Here is a 19668-nt window from a genome sequence, read left to right as displayed (position 1 = left end):
CCCCCCTCTAGGTCCATCTCGATCCTTTCAACAGCCCAGATGTCAGTTTTGATGATCTTCAGCTTCCAATTGGCCTCAGCGTCTCCTTCCATGGAGCCATTGCTCCTGAGCTGGCTCTTGCTCAGAAAATTGTTGAGCTGAAGCATAAGATCGATTATGAAAAGGCTCAGTTCAAGAAGCACATGGCCAAGCTCAATGTTGAAGACATTCAGAACTTCAAGGTCATGATGCATGAGCTCAAGGAGGCATTCCACAAGAAACAAGAAGAAGCAAAAGGTTCTCGTGACCGCATGAAGAATCTTGCTGCCAAATGTGTTCAAGGCTACAATGAAGCTGAAAAGCGCAAGGCTTTGGGGCGACCAGGCATCGACCCTAGAATGGCTGCCAAGAAGATGAAGAAGCCAGCTGTGGCCGAACCAGAAGCATCAAGGCCGGAAGAACCTCGCATTGTCTTCCCAGCCAGTATGATAGGCTTGAAGCCTAAGGTCCCCATAGTGGCTTCAGAATTCAAGAAAACTAGAGCAGCTGAAGCCGAAGCCAGCAAGCGCAAGACCAAAGCCACCACTGATGATGCTCCCCCACCCAAGAAAAGAAAAACAAAGAAGAGAGATCGGGCTGCTTCCACAGAGCCCCTTGTTGTCGAGCCAATTTCTGTTGCTCATCCTTCCTCTGCACATCGAGAACGTCGTTTGGTAGTTCATGAGCCGGCTTTCACAGAGGCTCCTGAAGCTGAAGAGAATCCAGCTGTTGACCCCACCACAGCTGAAGACATTGGTCCTCACGACAATGTTGAAGATGATGAAGTCCTTTCTCAGATCGAGCACAATTTGGTATCATCGCCTATTCTCACAAACAGCGAACTCATCAGCATTGGTCGTCCATTGACGCCAATTGCTCAGGATGACTCGTGGGCTGATCACCCTCAAGAATCCCCTCGTGCTGAAGAAACACCAGTCACTCCCCCACCACAGGTCACCACTCCGGTGATTGACAGTGAAGACTTTGAGGCCCAACCAACTCCATCTCCACATGCGTCGCCAGCATTTCGCAGGCTTCGCAAAGGACCTAGGCCACATGTCACATTGTCAAGTGTTCCGAAGGAGAAGAGCGCCAATCCATCTCACGCGAAGTCTTTCCTGAAGCCTCTCCTACTGTGAACATTCCTGAATCTGAAGCCAAAGCGGCTGAAGATATTCCGGCTGCATCGGTCGATGAAGAAGAAGAACCACGTGATGAAGAAAGAGTTGCTACACCCCCGTCCAACCCTGAAGTTGTTCTCGAGGAGAACGTGTCTGACCCTCCAACTCCTGAAGTGGAGGTTACCAATACTGAGGCGGCCACCAACATCAACACTGAAGCGAATGACGTTGTCATGGCTGAAGCTAATGTGGCGCCTGAAGCTAATGTGGTGCCAGATGACGCTGCACCTGAAGCCAATGTAGCACCAGAAGCAAATCCGCTGCCTGAAGCCAATGCCTCTGCTCCTGTACCTCCTCCAAGGCCACACACCATCGAGTAAGCATATGATCGTGGACAGTTTGTTACCGTCCGCTGGCCAATCCTTGTTCCTCCGCCTGCTCCCGGACCTCAGTTTGCCTATCATGTGGAGCACAAGCCTCAGGTCCAGAAGCCAAAGCCAAGGCTACCACGGTTTCCAGGTACTGCAACTTCACCAGGATCATTTAATCTGAATGGATTCAAGGCACACAACACATTCTTCAACACTGCCAAGAACCCCTACACAAGGCCAAGAATCTCTTCGGACCGATTCTGGAGTTATCAGCAGCGAAGCTATTATTCATGCATCTTGTACAATCAGGGACGCATCTTCCCTCACATGCATCTTGGCTGTGAAGCCATTGTTGGACTGCCATGCCTTGAAGAAGCCCTTGACTGCTTCCGTGATGCGGGTCTGCTTAATTTTGTGACTGCAAAGGAACACTGGAATGAAGAACTTCTGCTTCAATTCTATGCTACCCTCCACATTCGTGGATACAACATGGCTCCGAAGACTTGGATCCTTGAGTGGATGACAGGAGATGTTCATCATGAAGCTAAAGCTCAAGGCATCATTGAGCTCACAGCCCTGCCCACTCCTGGTGAATACTATGAACCAGGTTGTCAACAACACCAGAATGCTTTGGAGAGCATTTCCCAGAAGCCAGAACCCAACATGAGTCAAATGCTGAGCATGATGAAGCCTTTGCCACACGACGCTGAATACCCAACCGAATTCTTTGTTGAAGACCTGGAGTATCTGCCCCGCACCATTTATCATATCATCAGAAAGACTCTATGGCCTGTCAAAGGACATTCATCTGCAGCAAATCTTGAAGGAGCAATGAAGACTTTGGTTTTCTATATCTTCAATGGCATAAGATTCAATGCTCAAGACTTCTTCATCAGGCAATTGGCTGCATCTGGCTCTGACATTTTTGGTCTGAAGTTCTACGCTCCGTGGGTAATCCGCCTTATCAAGCTTCACTCTGCCTTCAACTATCAGCCGTCTGCGCGCAATCATCTTGTATTCTTGCCAGAGGTTGATCTGTCTGTTGAAGCTATTTACCCAGAGCCTGCTAAGGATCCAAACTATCTTCACAACTTTGATCGTCAAAACTTCACCCAGCCCATTGAAGGAGTTCAGGCAGTCTCTCGTGTTTATCCCTTGGCTGGTAACACACGTGCCCCTCACGCCCAAACTGACGCCACTGGAAGCACCATTGCCCAAAGGCCTCGGAAGCGATCTCGTGTTCTCAATGACCAAGAGCTTCTCATCGCGCTACATCAAAAACAGGATAAGCATCATGACTGGCTTAGGCGTCAGATGCAAAGCCTCTTGGTGGACGTCAATCGCATTCGCAATCTTGCCACCAAGAATGCCTTTGTTACACATGAAACCTATCGAAGGTCCTGGAAGAGTTTGACTTTGCTCACTGCTGAAGAAGATCTTCAAGACGATGGCTTCACAGAAAGATTCAAGTTTGACTCCACTCCTCCAAGGAATGCTCACTTGCGTCGGACTCCCTCCCTTGAAGACTCTGACTATTCTTCCTCAGTTGCCACAGTGAATGCCAAAGTTATCGATGATCAAGATGATGCCACTTCACCACCTCCACCTTCAGCGCGTCTCGACACTGCACCAAGTTCTTCTGCACCACCGGACCTCAACGACGACCCTGCTGCTTCGCCTGCACCTCATGGGAACGAGTAGAAGCTCTATGTCTTCAAACCTTTTTGGTCATTACTGCCAAAAGGGGGAGAAGCATATGAGTTGATAGTCTTCAAGCAGGTCCATATGGGTGGTTGCTTTACTTTTTGCTACTTTTTCCAAGTGCTTACAACTCTCGCTTTTGAAACATTTGGTTCGTTTTGAGTTGTAACACTTCAACTTGATGGTCGTCTGCTACCTTTCTTGACACTATGTGATGCGATGATAAATTCTGCATGTGCGATGATAAATTCCGCACGAAGTCATTTTGCAGACGTCCATTTTTCATTATGCATGTCATTATCTTCATTATATCATTTCATGCATGATGAATTGTCTTCATAAGTAGAAGAGGAGCTCCGCAAGTACAACCTCCCATGTGCATTTGCATTCAAAAGCAAAATACTTACATGCACATCTTCAGGGGGAGCCTTTCTGCTACTTACGAAGACAATACTTAAAACCTTTACACTTTCACATATTTCTATCCCCGTTGAAAACTTCAACCAGTTTGTCATCAATCACCAAAAGGGGGGAGATTGTAAGTGCATCTAGTGCCACGCCTAGTTGGTTTTGGAGTATTGACGACAAACCTGGTTGAGGGACTAATGTGTTTGTGAGAATTGCAGGATAACATAGGTAGAAGTCCCTCATTGATTCGGTTTTCCTACCGGAGATGACCCCTCAAAATGTATGAAGACATTGAAGTCAAAGGTGGTATGTGAAGACATTCACATTGAAGACTATGACAAGAGAAGACATCGCGTGAAGACTATGGAGCGCGAAGACTTAGTTGTTTCATCATTCTTTTTCTTATTTGTTGAGTCATAGGAACCACCGTACTGTTAAGTGGGGTCCAAGTGAACCAATCAGAATGACTGAAATGATGCTTAACCAAAATCCTATGTCTTCGAGCGAAGACAATGAGAGCAAATCTTATCCAGAGCTGGATAAGTCAGCTTTGCTTGTAGCTCAAGTAAAGTTGCCGTGTGTGTTTGAAATTTGACCGTTGGAACATATGTCAGTTCCTTAGTGACCCAAGGTCATTTCGGACAAATCAGGTCGGGTTGCCTAGTGGCTATAAATATCCCACCCCCTACACCATAAATTGGTTGGCTTCTCAGAGTTAGTGCATGGCTTTTGTCGTTTGAGAGCAACCCACCTCAAAGCCTTTGAGAGAGAAATCCTTGCGAGGACAAAGCCCTAAACACCCAGAGCCAAAGAGTGTTAGGCATCACTTAAGTCTTCTTGTCTGTGTGATCTGAAGACTTATTACACTTGAGGACTGTGAATCCTCCAGCCGGTTAGGCGTCGTGTTCTGAGCATCCAAGAGTCATTGTGGATCGCCGGTGAACGAAGTCTGTGAAGGTTTGGAAGTCTACCTTGAAGACTTACCAGAGTAATTGGGCAAGGACTAGGTGTCCTTAGCTCAAGGGGAATAAGGTGAAGACGCGGTCTTCTGAGTTGAATCTCAGCCTCCCTAACCAGACGTACGGTTGTCACAGCAACTGGAACTAGTCCAACAAATCATTGTCTTCAACGAGCCACTGGTTCTATCCTTTCCATCTCTTTATTTACTGTTAGTCCTTGTGAAGTCATTGCATGTTTGCATTATCTTTTGTCTTCACTGAGTGACTGCTTGTTCTGATTGGCTTCATACTATCTTCCATCCTGATCTATACTGCCTAGCTGCTATTAGTCTTTGTGCCTTCATTTCATTGAATACTTGACTATGGCTTGCTTAGTGTAGTCTACCTTCCGCTGCATGGTAATAGGTTTATTTCTATCGTTTGTCTTCGAAACTTCCATGTTTTGAAGACTTTCATAAAAATCGCCTATTCACCCCCCCTCTAGTCGATCACTAGCACTTTCAACCACATATGTGAACAACTCATGCAACACATAAGATCGAATGATAAAGAACACATATAACATAAAATAATACCCAATGACAACATTTACTCCAATAATCAGCAGTATACACTAGAAAGGCAATATCCAACAAAAACATCTATCAAGGCAGCGACATCACATATTAGCGCGGGACCATTGCCAGCTTCAAATGTTTGTATTACAGGGGCCGTGTGCGCGCATTTTCCTTCCACCATCACACGATGGACAAGATCCATGCGGCTCCACGGAAGAACAAATCAGAAGTTGTGGGTGAAGGAAATATGCCCTAGAGGCAATAATAAAGTTATTATTTATTTCCTTATATCATGATAAATGTTTATTATTCATGCTAGAATTGTATTAACCGGAACCTTGGTACATGTGTGAATACATAGACAAACAGAGTGTCACTAGTATGCCTCTACTTGACTAGCTCATTAATCAAAGATGGTTAAGTTTCCTAACCATAGACATGAGTTGTTATTTGATTAATGGGATCACATCATTAGGACAATGATGTGATTGTCATGACCCATTCCGTTAGCTTAGCACTTGATCGTTTAGTTTACTGCTATTGCTTTCTTCATGACTCATACATGTTCCTATGACTATGAGGTTATGCAACTCCCGATTACCGGAGGAACACTTTCTGTGCTATCAAACATCACAACGTAACTGGGTGATTATAAAGGTGCTCTACAGGTGTCTCCGATGGTACTTGTTGAGTTGGCATAGATCAATATTAGGATTTGTCACTCCGATTGTCGGAGAGGTATCTCTGGGCCCACTCGGTAATGCACATCACTATAAGCCTTGCAAGCATTGTAACTAATGAGTTAGTTGCGAGATGATGTATTGCGGAACGAGTAAAGAGACTTGCCAGTAATGAGATTGAACTAGGTATTGAGATACCGACAATCGAATCTCGGGCAAGTAACATACCGATGACAAAGGGAACAACGTATGTTGTTATGCGGTTTGATCGATAAAGATCTTCGTAGAATATGTGGGAGCCTATATGAGCATCCAGGTTCCGCTATTGGTTATTGACCGGAGACGAGTCTCGGTCATGTCTACATAGTTCTGGAACCCGTAGGGTCCGCACGCTTAAAGTTCGGTGACGATCGGTATTATGAGTTTTTGTGTTTTGATGTACCGAAGGTAGTTTGGAGTCCCGGATATGATCACGGACATGACGAGGAGTCTCGAAATGGCCGAGATGTAAAGATCGATATATTGAACAACTATATTCGGACACCGGAAGTGTTCCGGGTGGTTTCGGAGAAAACCGGAGTGCCGGAGGGTTATCGGACCCGCCCGGGAGAAATAGTGGGCCTTATGGGCCTTAGTGGAGAGAGAGAGGGCTGGCCTAGGGCAGGCCGCGCACCCCTCCCCCTCTGGTCCGAATTGGACTAGGAGAGGGGGGTTGTGCCCCCCTTTCCTTCTCCCTCTCCCCCTTCTTTTCCCCCTCCTAGTAGGAGTAGGAAAGAGGGGAGTCCTACTCCTACTAGGAGGAGGACTCCTCCTCTTGGCGCGCCTACAGGGGCCGGCCGGCCTCCCCCTTACTTCTTTATATACGGGGGCAGGGGGCACCTCTAGACAGAAGTTGATCTATTGATCTCTCCCAGCCGTGTGCGGTGCCCCCCTCCACCATAATCCACCTCGATCATATCGTAGCGGTGCTTAGGCGAAGCCCTGCGTCGGTAGCATCATCATCGTCATCACCATGCCGTCGTGCTGACGAAACTCTCCCGTGAAGCTCTGCTGGATCGGAGTTCATGGGACGTCATCAAGCTGAACATGTGCTGAACTCGGAGGTGCCGTGCGTTCGGTACTTGGATCGGTCGGATCGTGAAGACGTATGAGTACATCAACCGCGTTGTGCTAACGCTTCTGCTTTCGGTCTACGAGGGTACGTGGACACACTCTCCCCTCTCGTTGCTATGCATCACCATGATCCTGTGTGTGCGTAGGAAAATTTTGAAATTACTATGTTACCCAACAGTGGCATCCGAGCCAGGTTTATGCGTAGATGTTCTATGCACGAGTAGAACACAAGTGAGTTGTGGGCGATACAAGTCATACTGCTTACCAGCATGTCATACTTTGGTTCGGCGGTATTGTTGGATGAAGCGGCCCGAACCGACATTACGCGTACGCTTACGCGAGACTGGTTCTACCGACGTGCTTTGCACACTGGTGGCTGGTGGGTGTTAGTTTCTCCAACTTTAGTTGAACCGAGTGTGACTACGCCCGGTCCTTGTTGAAGGTTAAAACAACACTAACTTGACGAACTATCGTTGTGGTTTTGATTCGTAGGTAAGAACGGTTCTTGCTCAGCCCGTAGCAGCCACGTAAAACTTGCAACAACAAAGTAGATGACGTCTAACTTGTTTTTGCAGGGCATGTTGTGATGTGATATAGTCAAGGCATGATGCTATATTTTATTGTATGAGATGATCATGTTTTGTAACGGAGTTATCGGCAACTGGCAGAAGCCTTATGATTGTCTCTTTACTGCATAAGATGCAAGCGTCGTACAATTGCTTTACTTTATCGCTATGCGATATCAATAGTTGCAAGCGCAATAGTTGGTGAGACGACCATATGATGACACCTTGATAGAGATCAAGATGATGGAGATCATGGTGTCATGCCGGTGACGATAGGGATCATGACGGTACTTTGGATATGGAGATCAAAGGCGCAAGATGATCATGGCCATATCATGTCACATATTTTGATTGCATGTGATGTTTATCATTTATGCATTTTATTTTGCATAGTTCGGCGGTAGCACTATAAGATGATCTCTCACTAAATTTCAAGGTACAAGTGTTCTCCCTGAGTATGCACCGTTGCCAAAGTTCGTCGTGCCGAGACACCACGTGATGATCGGGTGTGATAAGCTCTGCGTTCACATACAACGGGTGCAAGCCAGTTTTGCACACGCGGAATACTCGGGTTAAACTTGACGAGCCTAGCATATGCAGATATGGCCTCGGAACACTAGGGACCGAAAGGTCGAGCGTGAATCATATAGTAGATATGATCAACATAGTGATGTTCACCATTGAAAACTACTCCATCTCACGTGATGATCGTACATGGTTTAGTTGATTTGGATCACGTGATCACTTAGATGATTAGAGGGATGTCTATCTAAGTGGGAGTTCTTAAGTAATATGATTAATTGAACTTTAATTTATCATGAACTTAGTCCTGATAGTATTTTCTTATCTATGTTGTAGATCAATAGCTCGCGATGTAGCTCCCTGTTTATTTTTGATATGTTCCTAGAGAAAAACTAAGTTGAAAAATGTTAGTAGCAATGATGCGGATTGGATCCCTGATCTGAGGATTATCCTCATTGCTGCACAGAAGAATTATGTCCTTGATGCACCGCTAGGTGACATACCGATTGCGGGAGCAGATGCAGACGTTATGAATGTTTGGCAAGCTCGATATGATGACTACTTGATAGTTTAGTTCCCATGCTTTACGACTTAGAATCGGGCCCTCAAAGATGTTTTGAACGCCACGGAGCATATGAGATGTTCCAAGAGTTGAAATTAGTATTTCAGACTCATGCCCATGTCAAAAGGTATGACACCTCTCACAAGCACTTTGCCTACAAGATGGAGGAGAATAGCTCAGCTAGTGAGCATGTGCTCAGAATGTCTGAGTACTACAATCACTTGAATCAAGTGGGAGTTAATCTTCCAGATAAGATAGTGATTGACAGAGTTCTCCAGTCACTATCACCAAGTTAGTAGAACTTCGTGATGAACTATAATATGCAAGGGATAACGGAAACGATTCCCAAGCTCTTCGTGATGCTGAAATCGACGAAGGTAGAAATCAAGAAAAGCATCAAGTGTTGATGGTTGACAAGACCACCAGTTTCAAGAAAAGGGAAAAGGGAAGAATGGGAACTTCAAGAACAATGGCAAGCAAGTTGCTGCTCAAGTGAAGAAGCCCAAGTCTAGACCTAAGCCTGAGACTAAGTGCTTCTACTACAATGGGACTGATCACTAGAAGCAGAACTGCCCCAAGTATTTGGCGGATAAGAAGGATGGCAAAGTGAACAAAGGTATATTTGATATACATGTTATTGATGTGTACTTTACTAGTGTTTATAGCAAGCCCTTAGTATTTGATACTAGTTCGGTTGCTAAAGATTAGTAACTCGAAACAGGAGTTGTAGAATGAACAGAGACTAGTTAAGGGTGAAATGACGATGTGTGTTGGAAGTGGTTCCAAGATTGATATGATCATCATCGCACACTCCCTATACTTTCGGGATTAGTGTTGAACCTAAATAAATGTTATTTGGTGTTTGCATTAAGCATGAATATGATTTTATCATGTTTATTGCAATGCGGTTATTCATTTAAAGTCAGAGAATAATTGTTGTTCTGTTTTGCATGAATTAAACCTTCAATGGTCATACACCCAAGGTGAATGGTTTATTGAATCTCGATCGTAGTGATACAAATATTCATAATATTGAAGCCAAAAGATGCAAAGTTAATAATGATAGTGCAACTTATTTGTGGCACTGCCGTTTAGGTCATATTGGTGTAAAGCGCATGAAGAAAATCCATGCTGATGGGCTTTTGAAATCACTTGATTACGAATCAGTTGATGCTTGCGAACCATGCCTCATGGGCAAGATGACTAAGACTCCGTTCTTCGGAACAATGGAGTGAGCAATAGACTTGTTGGAAATAATACATACTTATGTATGCAGTCCGATAAGTGTTGAGGCTCGCGGCAGGTATCGTTATTTTCTGACCTTCACGGATGATTTGAGTAAGATATGGGTATATCTTCTTGATGAAACATAAATCTAAAACATTTGAAAAGTTCAAATAATTTCAGAGTGAAGTGGAAAATCATCGTAACAAGAAAATAAAGTTTCTACGATCTGATCGTGGAGGAGAATATTTGAGTTACGAGTTTGGTCTTTATTTGAAATAATGCAGAATAGTTTCGCAACTCACGCCACCCAGAACACCACAACGTAATGGTGTGTCCGAACATCGTAACCGTACTTTATTAGATATGGTGCAATCTATGATGTCTCTTACCGATTTACCACTATCGTTTTGGGGTTATGCATTAGAGACAGCTGCATTCACGTTAAATAGGGCACCATCTAAATCCGTTGACATGACACCGTATGAACTATGGTTTGGCAAGAAACCAAAGCTGTCATTTCTTAAAGTTTGGGGTTGCAATGCTTATGTGAAAAGTTTCAAACTGATAAGCTCGAATCCAAATCGGAGTAGTGCGTCTTCATATGATACCCAAAAGAAACAGTTGGGTACACCTTCTATCACAGATTTGAAGGCAATACTTTCATTGCTAAGAATGGATCCTTTCTAGAGAAGGAGTTTCTCTCGAAAGAAGTGAGTGGGGGGGAAGTAGAACTTGATGAGGTAAATGTACCTGCTCCCTTATTGGAAAGTAGTTCATCACAGAAATCTGTTTCTGTGACTCCTACACCAATTAGTGAGGAAGCTAATGATGATGATCATGTAACTTCAGATCAAGTTACTACGAAACCTCATAGGTCAACCAGAGTGAGATCCGCACCAGAGTGGTACGGTAATCCTGTTCTGGAGGTCATGTTACTTGACCATGACGAACCTACGAACTATGAGGAAGCGGTGATGAGCCCAGATTCCGCAAAATGACTTGAGGCCATGAAATCTGAGATGGGATTCATGTATGAGAACAAAGTATGGACTTTGATTGACTTGCCCGATGATCGGTGAGTCATTGAGAATAAATGGATTTTCAAGAGGAAGACGGGTGATGATAGTAGTGTTACTATCTACAAAGCTCGAATTGTCGAAAAACGTTTTTGACAAGATCAAGGTGTTGACTACAATGAGATTTTCTCACTCGTATCGATGCTTAAGTCTGTCCGAATCATGTCAAAAAAACTTTGTTAGCAGTTGCCGCATTTTATGAAATCTGGCAAATGGATGTCAAAACTGTATTCCTTCATGGATTTCTTAAAAGAAGAGTTGTATATGATGCAACCAGAAGGTTTTGTCGATCCTAAAGGTGCTAACAAAGTGAGCAAGCTCTAGTGATCCATCTATGGACTGGTGCAAGCATCTCGTAGTTGGAATATATGCTTTGATAAAGTGATCAAAGCATATGGTTTTATACAGACTTGCGGTGAAGTCTGTATTTACAAGAAAGTGAGTGGGAGCACTACAACATTTCTGTAAGTATATGTGAATGACATATTGTTGATCGGAAATAATGTAGAATTTTCTGGAAAGCATAAAGGAGTGTTTGAAAAGATTTTTTCAAAGAAAGACCTCGATGAAGCTGCTTACACATTGAGCATCAAGATCTATAGAGATAGATCAAGACGCTTGATAAGTTTTTTCAATGAGTACATACCTTGACAAGATTTTGAAGTAGTTCAAAATGGAACGGTCAAAGAAGGAGTTCTTGCCTGTGTTGCAAGGTGTGAAGTTGAGTAAAGACTCAAACCCCGACCACAGCAAAAAATAGAAAGAGAATGAAAAGTCATTCCCTATGCCTTAGTCATAGGTTCTATAAACTATGCTATGCTATTTACCAGTCCTATTGTATACCTTAGCATATTTCTGGCAAGGGAGTACAATAGTGATCTAGGAGTAGATCACTGGACAGCGGTCAAAAATATCCTTAAAGGACTAAGGAAATATTTCTCGGTTATGGAGGTGATAAAAGAGTCCGTCGTAAAGAGTTACGTCGATGCAAGCTTTTTACATCGATCTAGATGACTCTAAGTCTCGACCTGGATACATATTGAAAGTGGGAGCAGTTAGCTAGAGTAGCTCCGTGCAGAGCATTGTAGACATAGAAAATTTTCAAAATACATACAGCTCTGAATGTGGCAGACCCGTTGACTAAATTTCTCTCACAAGCAAAACATGATCACTCTTTGGGTGTTAATCAGATAGCGATGTGAACTAGATTATTGACTCTAGTAAACCCTTTGGGTATTAGTCACATGGAGATGTCAACTATCACATAAATATATGAACTAGATTATTGACTCTAGTGCAAGTGGGAGACTGAAGGAAATATGCCCTAGAGGCAATAATAAAGTTATTATTTATTTCCTTATATCATGATAAATGTTTATTATTCATGCTATAATTGTATTAACCGGAAACTTAGTACATGTGTGAATACATAGACAAACATAGTGTCACTAGTATGCCTCTACTTGACTAGCTCATTAATCAAAGATGGTTAAGTTTCCTAACCATAGACATGAGTTGTCATTTGATTAACGGAATCACATCATTAGGAGAATGATGTGATTGACTTGACCCATTTCGTTAGCTTAGCACTTGATCGTTTAGTTTACTGTTATTGCTTTCTTCATGACTCATACATGTTCCTATGACTATGGGGTTATGCAACTCCCGATTACCGGAGGAACACTTTGTGTGCTACCAAACGTCACAACGTAACTGGGTGATTATAAAAGGTGCTCTACATGTGTCTTTGATGGTACTTGCTAAGTTGGCATAGATCAAGATTATGATTTGTCACTCCGATTGTCGGAGAGGTATCTCTGGGCCCATTCGGTAATGCACATCACTATAAGCCTTGCAAGCATTGTAACTAATGAGTTAGTTGCGAGATGATGTATTACAGAACGAGTAAAGAGACTTGCCAGTAACGAGATTGAACTAGGTATTGAGATACCGACGATCGAATCTCGGGCAAGTAACATACCGATGACAAAGGGAACAACGTATGTTGTTATGCGGTTTGACCGATAAAGATCTTCATAGAATATGTGGGAGCCAATATGAGCATCCAGGTTCCGCTATTGGTTATTGACCAGAGACGAGTCTCGGTCATGTCTACATAGTTCTTGAACCTGTAGGGTCCGCACGCTTAAAGTTCGGTGACGATCGGTATTATGAGTTTTTGTGTTTTGATGTACCAAAGGTAGTTCGGAGTCCCGGATATGATCACGGACATGACGAGGAGTCTCTAAATGGTCGAAACGTAAAGATCGATATATTGGACGACTATATTCGAACACCGGAAGTGTTCCGGGTGGTTTCGGAGAAAACCGGAATGCCGTAGGGTTACCGGAACCCCCCGGAAGAAATAGTGAGCCTTATGGGCCTTAGTGGAGAGAGAGAGGGCTGGCCTAGGGCAGGCCGCGCGCCCCTCCCCCTCTGGTCCGAATTGGACTAGGAGAGGGGGGGCGGCGCCCCCCCCCCTTTCCTTCCCCCTCTCCCCCTTCCTTTCCCCCTCCTAGTAGGAGTAGGAAAGAGGGGAGTCCTACTCCTACTAGGAGGAGGACTCCTCCTCCTGGCGCGCCTACAAGGGTCGGCCGACCTCCCCACTTGCTCCTTTATATACGTGGGCAGGGGGCACCTCTAGACAAAAGTTGATCTATTGATCTCTCTTAGCCGTGTGCGGTGCCCCCCTACATCATAATCCACCTCGATCATATCGTAGCGGTGCTTAGGCGAAGCCCTACGTCGGTAGCATCATCATCATCGTCATCACGTCGTCGTGCTGACGAAACTCTCACGTGAAGCTCTGCTGGATCGGAGTTCGCGGGACGTCATCGAGCTGAACGTGTGCTGAACTCGGAGATGTCATGCGTTCGGTACTTGGATCGGTCGGATCAGGAAGACGTACAACTACATCAACCGCGTTGTGCTAACGCTTTCGCTTTCGGTCTACGAGGATACGTGGACACACTCTCCCCTCTCGTTGCTATGCATCACCATGATCTTATGTGTGCGTAGAATTTTTTTTAAAATTATTACGTTACCCAACAGTGGGAACGATGAGGGAGGCAAGGGACGGCGAATGAGAAGAAAAGACACGGCACACGGGAGGAAACAAAATAAAACCTCACCTGTCACGAGGAGCTAACGGATTGCCGACTGTTGCCGATAGGAAACAGAGCACTACACAACCACGAGTCGGCGAGAGAAACTAACGTACCGCTAACAAACAAACTACCAATGGCGAGAAAGCTCAAGGAAGCCCTGGCAGCGAAGAAAACAAAACAGTATGCCAGGCAGGCACATGAGAAGAAGAAGACAGCCCCAGTATGTACTAGGACACCCATGCAACAAACCGACATACAACCGACCCGGGAGAAAACGGGTTGAAGCCACCAGTCTATGTGGAGACACAGGAGCATCCGGCTCCCAACAATCCGCGCACACACTAGCAACATACATGGAAGCCAAAAATAAGCTGGACAATCCGGGCAGCCGCTCTAGAATGCACAGGGCGGCATGACCATGTAAGACCAACGCCCCAAGCCATCAAGCACACACGTCACGCCACCACACAACAGACAGCGCAGAGGCTCCCACATGGTGGGTACTTCAACATTCTTTATAGGAGCAATGTCATAAAATCGAATCATCCCTAAAAACACCAAATGAGAAAAGAAAATTACAGTGAAAATTGCCGAGAGAATCTAAATCACCCGAAACACTCATCAAAATTTGAAGTCTTTAGGGGAGATGTGGACCCACCTAAGAAAACCGATAAGTGCAAACTTGAAACTTTTCTTTAGAAATACACAACAGATGCAGACACTCATACATGCGCACACCGAATTTTATGAACACACTCTACTTATATAAGCATCTTCAAAAAACTGAGTCGGCAGATGTTAAGTTTGAAGTAGCTCGTACGCATCAAACTCCAAACATTGGTTAGCAACAATGCCACCTCAACCCCCTAAGCAAAGCAACAATACATATCTGATATCTCCAGTCCATTTTTTATGATTACCTGATGATATATATCACCGACCTTGAACCATGCACGTCTGACATTTCCGTGCTTATCCTGGGACACAAGATCTGCTAAACAATGAACCTCCTCCAAACGGAACTGTGCCTGACATCACGCACGAACGATTCAATCCATGGAACTGTGGCGCCCTCCAATTAAACAAGCAAAATCATTGCGAGGAGGATCATGCGCGTCGAAGCTTTCAACTTTCTGAAAGCTCGTCACCGAACCAACCTCCCTGCATAGTTTATCGGACTATGACCTGGGCCAATGCGGTCGACCAAAGATATTGTTGTTTTAGCCACACCACACAAACATTGTATTTGCGCGGAGGCGTTTTGATCTCATGCGCTTTTAGTCGTAAGCATGCACTGAATCTGCCTGGAGGCTTTGATCGGACCCTTCTGCTTTTCCGTTGTCAGTTCATCAATCAATCATCGCCCGGACGGTGCAACCGCGTTTGCAAGGTTCATCCCAACATGTTGGCTTCTTGCGCATCGCGGTTGCTTTTTCTAACCTGTTATCATGCCTTGTGGTTTTCCAATTTCCCTTTTGTAGACAGAGAGTTCCTTGCTGTCTTCGTATGCCTTGGATGCTTGGATTTGTTTATAAGTGCACATCTCAGAAACGTACTAGAGACCAGTTGATGGTTGGCCTCGTTCAGACTCTGACGGCCATCGATGCATCTAAAAATTGGGTTACTCAACTTTTTTTTTTTTGAGAAACATTGGGTTACTCCTCGGCTCAAAAATTTAATTTATCGGCTAAATAAAAACTAGGAGGAGGCCAGGAAGATATTTTTGCTCGGTAAAGTACACACAATGGCAGAGATGATTCCCGAGTGGCGCATCACGTAATCACCACCAAAGGCACTACTATAACGTGCAGTAAAAAACAAATCAAAAAGGAGGTAGCATTAACCTTCCGTCGCCTCCTGACGAGCAACAAGTGTCCGAATCAATCTACCAACCAAAACTAGTCCCCACTGTTATTCTAGACACACCTGTGATGTAAACCTCTAGCCCCTTTTGTCTTTTGGTTTGGATCTTCTGAACCCATCTCGCACCAGATGGATTAACAACTCGTTTATGTGTGTGTGTGTTACTTTAGATTATTTTTATACAATTCGTTTGCTACATCTAACCCCACAATCTTTTCGAAAAAGAAATGATTTTACTATTCTTCAGTTACCTTTTCTTTTGAGGAATATTCTTCAGTTACCTAACAATTTACTCCTTCCGTAAACTAATATAAAAATGTTTAGATTACTACTTTAGTAATCTAAATGTTTTTATATTAGTTTACAGATGGAGTACTTAGTATCCGTCGAGTATTTTTTATGGCCTAGAGCAGCCCACCATCCAGTCGTCCACGTTCGAAGACTCAATCGATTAATTACTCTGTGCATGCAATTTGTGGGGATGTCTAAAAAAATGCAAATTTGTGGGCGTCTACCCGTAAGGAAGAAGTGCGGGTGGGTATATGTACCTCATTGTGTGTGTGTGTGCGCACGGTGGTTTGCATGTTTTTTTCTCAGTTTCGGTGTGCAATCAAATATTTCAAAAATAAATAAATTATGTGCTTTTGTGTGGATGTTAGATTTGTTTACGTATATATGCAAGATTATAGAATATGTGTGTAAATTATACTAGAGTGAAAATTACACTATTATACGCTTATTATCGTGTATTATAAGAAAAAAATACAATTTATGTGCAAATTTTGTGCAAGGTTGTTTCATCGTTCATTTTAAGTTTTTTTAGTTTCTATATTCTTTATGGGTAATGCCAATGCCACTCATTTATTCTCTCTTAGAAAACTTCTTTTTTTGATATGGTGCACTATTATATGCTTACTCTTGCATAGTATAAAAAATTGCAAATTGTGTGCAAGTTATAGTCACATTTCTTTTAAGTTCATTTTTTTATTTTCTTTCTTCTTTAACAGAAATACTTATACTATCAATTCATTCTTACTTGCAATACTTATTTTTTTTAGTATGTGGAAGGTGAAGGACGAATAAACATGTGAATAAGAAGGCTGGAGGAAGAAGAAGCCAGCTGAGCCATTGGATTTCGATCGAACGACTAAAAGTGATTTGACTGAACTGGAAAAGACCCGGTTATGTATGCAAGTTATATTACTATATGATTGTTCTTGCATATTGTAGATGAATGCAAGTTCTACGCATTTCATGTGCAAGTTTTTGACCATTTTTTCTTCTTCATTGTATTCTTCTTTTTAGAGTAATACCAATGCCTTTAAAGCATTCTTCCTTAGAATAAATTATACTAGAGTGAAAATTCAAGTATTATATGCCTATTGTCACATATGGTAAACTAAATACAATTTTTTGCTGATTTTGTGCAGGGTTGTGTCATCGTTTTATATTTTTATTTATTTTCGATATTCTTTATTGGTAGTACCAGTGCTACTGACTTACTCCTTCTACTTCATTTTTGACACGGTGCACTATTATATTCTCACTCAATCATATTATAAAAAAATTCAAATATTCATCATTTATTTTAAGTTTATTTTTATTTTCTTTCTTCTATAATGATAACACCAATGCCGCTAATTAATTCTTCCTTAGAAAATTTTATTTTTATTAGTTTTAGTATATAGAAGGTGGATGATGAACAAGCATGGGAAAAAGGATGGAGGAATAAACACAAACTGAGCCGTTGGATCTCAATCGAACGATGACAAGTGATTTGACTGGACCGGAAAAAACCCAGTTATATACAAGTTATATTAATATATGATTGTTCTGACATATTTTGGATCAACACAAGTTCTACACATTTGGTGTGCCAGTTTTTGACCATTTTATTTAATTATTTCTTCATGTAATTCTTCTTTTAGGGTAATACTAGTGCCCTTAACTCATGCTTCCTTAGAATAAATTATGCTAGAGTGAAAATTGCAATATTACATGCTTAGTATTCCATATTTTTTAACTACATTTTTGTGCAATTTTGTGCATGGTTGTTTCATCATTTGTTTTTAGTTTTTTCATTTTCTATATTTTATAAGGGTTATACCAATGCTACTAATTTATTCTTCCTTAGAAAACTGTATTTTTTTATATGTGCATTGTTATATGCTTATTCTTGCATATTATAAAAATTTGCAAATTGTGTGCAAGTTTTAATCACCATTTTACTCAACTATAAATAAATATTGAATAAATATAATGTGATGAAGTCCCCCGGCGAGGGGGGGGGGGGGAGGGGCACGTGTCCATGTCCATCTTGATTTTATGTTCTCCGAATCAATTTATATATATTCTTTTGAATACTAGGCCCTTATTTAAGATGGGTCCCAGGAGGAGGTAGCATTTACCTTTGTCTCCTCCTCATTGAGCACAACAAGCACACCGAGGCACCACGAGCACATCGCCAGGGCAGGGAAGTGTTGCTCGGTGGTGGTGCAGGCGATCGAGGCACCCATGGGCATGGTGTGGGCCGTGGTGCGGCGCTTCGACCGGCCGCAAGCATAGAACTTCATTCGGAGTTGTTGCCTCGTGGACGACGACGACGACGCGATGGTCAATGCATGAGGCGGGTGGTGTCGGCCTTCCCGCCATCAATAGCCACGAGTAGCTGGAGATCCTCGACAACGAGCGTCGTGTGCTCAGCTTCCGTGTCGTTGGCAGCGAGCACCGCCTCTCCAATTATTAGTTAGTGACCACCGTGCACGAGACCACATTGGCGGGCACATGCGTCGTCGTGTGGTGGAGTCGTATGTGGTGGACGTGCCCCCCGTGAACACCGCTGACGGGACACGCAACTTCGTGGACACCATCGTGCGGTGCAACCTCCAGTCGCTGACGCGCACCGCCCAACAACTCGCCATCACCGCTTTGGGCATGGCAGCATCCATCGGCTCGCAAACATGCTGTTTTTTTACAATTCATGTGTTTGGTTATATATACTTTAGATGAATTGTTTTTACTACGTGTTATAGTGCCTTTGATGGCGTTACATGATGTGCCACAGAGAATCGTCTCTAGCAAAGCCAGCCCTAGGCCATGGAGAAATGTGTCACATCGTATTTATTCAATATTTCTTTATATTTGAGTACATATATCTTATAATAATCATATATAGATGGTGTATTCAGGGCCGACCCTGAGGAGGAGGGGAGAGGGAGGAGCGGTCGCCCCAGACAAACAAGATTGCAGTGGTCACAACTCGTTCAAAATATTTCTGAATCCCCGTTTTTGCGCTGGGTCAAGCGTGTAACTTGGCCATTTGGTTGCTATGGTTGAGCAAGTTGTAGGTGCAGGTTTTTGAACTTCTAGGGTCACTTGGGAGAGTTGGGGATACTTGTAAGGTTCAATTGGGAGAGTTGGGGATAGTTTTCTCAGGAGATGGCACCGAAAAGGTGGTGGTTAGTGCTCCGGTGCTTGTTTCTAGTGGGAAACCAGGGCTGCTTAGTTGGGACTTGGGGCACATAATCATAGGGGTCAAAGTAGAGATGAGGGAAAGTGATGGGCTAGTTGGGGATTAAGCTAAGGCATGAGGGTTATTTATTTGCTGTTAAGGTTGGTTGCTCTTGTTTACTAGTACTTCCAGTGCCTTCTTTTGAGTAAATGACAACTTTTCGGGTGATTTATTTGATATTTCTAAAATAAATCATTTTAAGTTATGAATACTCCAGTAAGAACTATATATTTTTTAAAGTAGAGTATATTTAAAAAATATATAATTTTCAATGTAAGAAAGATAGAATCGTGAATGTGGTGTTAC

At 43.2% G+C, this 19668-nt stretch overlaps 1 pseudogene; it reads left to right on the top strand.

The window, feature by feature from the left end:
* The first annotated feature begins 14121 nt into the window (after positions 1-14121).
* Positions 14122-19485, top strand: LOC147991888 (abscisic acid receptor PYL4 pseudogene; annotated as a pseudogene).
* Positions 19486-19668: the final 183 nt, after the last annotated feature.

The sequence above is a fragment of the Triticum urartu genome, chromosome 1A (genome assembly GCF_056163025.1).
Source record: "Triticum urartu cultivar PI428250 chromosome 1A, HENAU_Tu73, whole genome shotgun sequence".
In the NCBI taxonomy this organism is placed as follows: domain Eukaryota; kingdom Viridiplantae; phylum Streptophyta; class Magnoliopsida; order Poales; family Poaceae; genus Triticum; species Triticum urartu.
The sequence above is the reverse complement of the archived record's forward strand: the minus strand, read 5'-3'. Positions and strand labels throughout refer to the sequence as shown.